The sequence below is a fragment of the Chiloscyllium plagiosum genome, unplaced genomic scaffold, assembly GCF_037043375.1.
Source record: "Chiloscyllium plagiosum isolate Xiang-an unplaced genomic scaffold, Cpla_swu_hap1 HiC_scaffold_31, whole genome shotgun sequence".
Classification (NCBI taxonomy): Eukaryota; Metazoa; Chordata; class Chondrichthyes; order Orectolobiformes; family Hemiscylliidae; genus Chiloscyllium; species Chiloscyllium plagiosum.
The window spans coordinates 14,460,098-14,466,329 of NW_028270169.1; positions in this window are offsets into that span (position 1 = coordinate 14,460,098).

The following is a 6,232-nucleotide window of genomic DNA, read 5'->3' on the forward strand; positions in this document are numbered from 1 at the left end:
CAGAGGTTTTGGGAAGCTGGATGATAATAATTACAGTCACAAGTAGGTGGTCAGGTGCTGCATGAATATAACTAAAAGAGAGTTCAGAATTAGTCTGTTCATGTCAGTTGTGAAGTACCATGAATGTGGGGTAACATGGAATGTGTTATATTGCAGAAAGCCAGATGGAAAATTATAAAACTGGAGCTAATACCATACACTTTTAGAAGCTTTCATTTCCAAAAAAAATGCAAGCATGCACTTTAAACTCAACCATCACTGTTTTAGTCTGTTCTAATTTATAGGGTACATGTGAATCTCCAGTTAATGCCTCCTCTCCAGAAGGCCATCATCAGATTACATTCCGATGGTCAGAAAACATTCATTGACACTTTGGCGATTGTTAAATGCAGGGTCAGACAGTCTGTTGCAGTGGCTGACCCTCCATGGCATACATCATATCTGTTAAAATCACACATTCAGTATCCAGTAGGACCCAATGGACAATGACTTAAAACCATCCTTGCTTCTCTGTCAGATTCTGAGTTTAAAACTTCATGAGCATGTAAAGGACTTTGTGATATTATTTAAAGAGAACTTCCCTCAGGGTCCTGGCTCATATTCATCTCTCCTTCCATAGAACAAAAGAAAAGAATATCCAGATTTTAAATAATTTATTGTTTCTGGAATCTAGCTGCATCTAAATTAAAAGTTGTTTTGTCATTACAATAAGGCACCACTTCAAAAATGAACACTCTGGCTCTGACATCCTTTTGTAGAATGTGAAATGTGTCATATAAAACTGAGTTACACCAAATGATCTATGCATTGACTGCTTAGCTCAGGATTACTAAAGTCAATTGTGGTGCTCCCTTGTGCTGAACTAACTGTTATTGGCTAGCTCAGCACAGCCCAGTAATTGGATCAGGTCTTTACTGAAAAGTAAAGATTAATTGCACATCAGAAAAGATGCCCTTTGAAGTGCCTTCTTGTTTGAAAACTATTTTTTAATCAAACTGTTCCTTTAGAACAGATAGGACTCCAAACTGGGCCTCCTGGCTCAAAGATAGGAATACTACCACTGTACCACAAGAGATTTAGGTCTGCATCCAAGTCTATGTTTATTTCACATTCAGAATGAAACAACCTGTTGCAAGTAATTGTCCCACTGTTGAGTTTAGTACAGTGTTCATGCATTTTAACTGTGTGCTAAGACTCAATTGACAATTCTGTCTTTCTGGATGACTTGGTTGTCAAAGAACTTAAGATTGGCATATATAAAGTTTATGTAGAGCTCTTTTCAATACCTCAGGACAACTATCATTTGTACTGTGACTCATCATTATAATATGATATATATCATAGTAAAATGCTTCAAGAGAGCAATTCCAAGTAAAACTTAATACTGAGTCACCTAAGAGGAACTAAGAGAATCAAAGAGATATTTTTATAGGTGCATCATAAAGGAGAGCTGAGAGGCAGATAGGTTTAGAGAATAAATTACAGAGCTCAACTTCAAGCTGAATTTACAACAGACAATAGGAGATCAATCTTAAAAAAAAATCATTCACAGGATATGGGAGTCGGTGGCTGGGCCAATATTTATTCTCCATCCTTAACATTCCTTGATGAATTGGTGGTGAACTGCCTTCTTTAGCCACTGCAGTCCAATGTAAAATAAACAGGCAGGAGTTAAGAGAACATCTCAGAGAGTTATGCTGAACAGTGTTGCAGAGATGGGGAGGGGTTGGTGGTGATGGGGGAGGGGGATGCGCTAAGTCCATGAGAAGATTTGAAATAAAGGTTGAAAGTTTTAACGTGTTTCTTTGTCAGTCTGTGAGCCAATATAAGCCAACGAGCTTCGAGTTCATGATAGAATGGAACTTGGTGTGAGTTAGTATGCAGGGGTTGTTGTAAGAGATGAATGTAATGCAAATCTTGGTAACCAGAACTGTTTACTAACAATATAAGTTATTATTTGGAGATGCCAGTGTTGGATTGGGGTGTACAAAATTAAAAATCCCACAACACCAGGTTATAGTCCAACAGGTTTAATTGGAAGCACTAGCTTTCAGAATGTGCTCCTTCATCAGGTGGTTGTGGAGTACACAATTATAAGACACAGAATTTATAGCAAAAGTTTACAGTGTGATGTAACTGAAATTATACATTGAAAAATACCTTGATTGTTTGTTAAGTCTAACATGGTCATTCTAATAGGCTGGTGCTGGATATGTGCTTTCTTCTTTGGAGAGAAAATAAACACGGGTCAATCCTTCTTCTTTTGGGAAGTGCCCCATAGCAGAACATTATGTGCTGTTCCTGCTAGTGGGGTGAACCATTTGTTGTGTTTTCCCTAGATGTCATTTGGCTGTGTATCACTGGGTTTCTTCCTACCTAGCATGAATAGGAAGTAGCTATGGAATCAACTGTTTGGTGGTCCAGCACCCTTGATGATATGTCTTGTATTATTTCCTTAGCAGAATTGCTGTGAGGTACCCCCTGCTGTGAGATTCTATCACTGGGGCTGCTGCAGGTACATTCATTGGTGCGTCTACTGGTGAACTGTTGTGTTTTTTTGCTTGCTGTGTCTCATCCTTCCTCTACAGTGTTTAGTCTGAGCAGGTCTGAGGCTCAGTCCTATCTGCTGTTGTCCACCCTCCAAGTTTAGGGATCTTCCTCCCTTCTGATCTTTGATTCCTGAAGATGTTCTGGAGAAATATTTTCATGTGTTTTCTTATGCTCATCTCTGGTCCCTCCTGAATTCATGTTGAAGTATTCTTCTACTTGAGCAGTATCTTTTGGGCATCCTTAGAGGCCTTCTGTTGACAGGTGGTGCTCTAAGCTGGATTTTGTATTGAGGAGATCTTCAGCTGTTCTCATTCTTTGTCTGAAAGTGATTCCTCATTGGTCTCTGCTTTGGGCTTAGGCATTGCCATTGCCTTGTTTGTTCCCTGCTTTCCCTGGGCTCTGCTTTCCATTCATTGGTCACTACGTGGCTTGGAGTTGGATGCTGTTCTTGGTGGTTTCTTATCAGATGTGGCTACATGGGCAGACTCGTAACGCAAAGGGATATTCTTGATGTTCTTCGGCTCACCAGAAGGCCCTCTTGTTGCATAGAGTTTGCTGACTCGTGCGGCATCTTGATGGTCTTCCCTGCACATGCTGTCCTCATGTGAGTTCCAGAGTTTCTTCCTCTTGTTGGTTGCGATGCTTTAAGACTAAAGGCTAGGCTTGCTCCTCTTCCCCCATCCTGGAGGAACAGTGAGAGGTTCAGGATGCCTTCCCTGGCCAGTAGGTGCTGTTAGTGGTGCTCCAGTTTATGATTTTGTCTACTCTCCATGAAGGATGCCATATGATCTGGGACATCTCCCTGTGGTCCCTGGTGTTGATTGTGGTTGTCTACTGTCTGAATCCTGTTGGATTTTCATTATGACGGTGAGTAACGAAATTGTAAGGCCATGTAGGCCTCTCTGCTGAAGAAAAAGTAACATTGATTCAGAAGGACATAGAGAGGATTTGTGAAATTTCTCCTCTGTTCTGAAATCTCGTAGCCTAAGAGGTCTTTGTTGTAGCAAATCTCAATAAGCAGAATTGATTCTTGAATGATAAACATAATATACAACGCAGGGTGAGATCCCTATGTGACCATCTTAGAGGAGGTCCTGCACACTGAATGTCATGTGACTTGACATCACTTCCTGTGACATAATTGACTTTCTAATTGATAGCTCCTGTTCAATAAAGCATCAGTGTTTTGTGTTGACAATTCCCACCATCCAAGTTTCAGATTTTCACTTTTAAGCAGATATGGAACAGTAGCTGACTGAAGTCAGGTCTCTCAGCCATTGAAACAAATAACCTCAGGCTTTATCAGTGCAACTAAAAGTGTGAGGAATGTTACTTCACTTAGTCGCATCAGAAACAATTTATCTGACTAAATTAATTTTACAACAATTAAATGTAACGCCTCTGGGTTGGGAATTATTGTTCAGTCCTCGGAGTAATCCTTGCCAAATTTCATTTTGCTGCCTCTGGACTTTTATGTTCCCTGCTCCCTTTGACTTGTTACAGAAGTCATACCTTCATCTAAAATTTCCACTTTAGATACCTCCACTGCTAAACTCCTTTTCCTCATCTTTACACTCACCTGATTTTTATTTCAAAACTATATTTTTTTCATAAGAAATATCTTTGTCATACTCATAAACTCAGTTTGGTTCTACATGGTAGCATATCAAGGAAACAAACAAATACTGGAGTTTGACTCGACCCAAAATAAAACCAGAGACCTCTCTTACATGTATAATACTATATTTACACACATTGAGGCACCGGGAGCATCCAGTAAATGAATGGACCCCAATTAACTTCAGAAGTCACTTCTTTTATTATTTCCAAAATATACTTTATCCCAAAAAAATCTCTTTATATATATATATATATATATATATAGTCAGAAATGCCTCAATGCATGTAAACATAGTCTTGTATGTATATAAAATGTCTTTGGTTTGTTGGGGTAGAGTGACACTCAATTATTTGTTTGCTTACTTGATATGCTACTGTAGAGAACCGAACTTCAGCATTCACCTTTCTGATAAAGAAATTGGTGTTCCTTCTTCTGAAATCTCCTTATTCTGATTATACCTCTGCAGTGCATCCTGAGACGCAATCTCTATATTCAATATAGAGATTGTATTGCTTATTTTGTTTTAACAATGTCTCACCTGATTAATACCATGAGGGGTTCATGTCTGAAACTCCAGGGGTAAAAAGAAGCTACTGGACTCATGGTCCACTAACTTCCACATCACAGTACCTTATTTTAGAGTCAGAGAGTCATAGAGATGTACAGCACGGAAACAGATCCTTCGGTCCAACTCGTCCATGCCAACCAGATATCATAACCTAATCTAGTCCCATTTGTCAGCATTTGGCCCATATCCCTCTAAACCTTTCCAATTCATATACCCATCCAGATGCCTTTTAAATGTTGTAATTGTACCAGCCTCCACTACTTCCTCTGGCAGCTCATTCCATACATGCACCACCCTCTGCATGAAACAACTTGCCCACCACTGATATCAGGCTCACTGGTCTATAGTTCCCTGGCTTTTCCTTACCGCCATTCTTAAATAGTGGCACCATGTTAGCCAATCTCCAGTCTTCCAGCACCTCACCTGTGACTATAACTGATCCAAATATCTCAGCAAGGGGCCCAGCAATCACTTCCTTAACTTCCCACAGAGTTCTACAGTACACCTGATTGGGACCTTGGGATTTATCGACTTTTATGCATTTTAAGACATCCAGCACCTCCTCCTCTGTAATATGGACATTTTTCAAGATGTCACCATCTATTTCCCCACATTCCAAATCTTCTATATCCTTCTCCACAGTCATCACTGATGCAAAATACTCATTTAACATCTCCCCTTTCACCTGTGGTTCCACTCATGGGCTGCTTTGCTGATCTTTGAGGGGCTCTATTCTCTCCCTAGTTATTCTTTTGTCCTTAATATATTTATAAAGTCCCTTTGGATTCTCCTTAACCCTATTTGCCAAAGCCAATTCATGTTCCCATTTTTCTCGTTTTGGATGACAGCCTCCATCTTCTGCCCCAACCCATTAATTTTCTTCCTTTGAAACGAATAGTTCTCAGTATATTCGCAGTGGTGTATTCGTCACTTCAATTAATAGCTGCATATAGCCACACCAACTGTGCCAAAAAAATTAAATGGATGATTTGTGGATGTCTGTATTCTCCCATGTACCAATATACAGACAGTGTTAGATGAAGTAAGGTGGTCGGAGGTTCCCATGCAACATAAATACTACCATAGACTGTTTGACCTGAATACTCTGTTAAGGACCTGTAAATTCTATCTAATGTATGTTGCTCTTGAGGAGGTCGTAGGGAGGAAGGCTGGTGGCATTGCTGACTGGATTGTATAGATATGCATTGATGGTACAACACGTGAATTGGCTTATTTGACCCAAATACTATGGGGACATGGGTTCAAATCCAACCACTGCAGTTGATAGAATTTCAATTCAATTAATAATCTGGAATTAAAAACTAACCATGAGTAATGGTGACCACAAAACTATTGTTGTAAAGACTGTCTGATTCAACAATGTCCTTTAGGAAAGAAAATCTGTTGTCCTACATCTGACTCCAATATTCTGAGTAAGGTGTTTGATTCTTAAATGCCCATTGAAGTGCCCTAGCAAACCATTCATTTCAAGG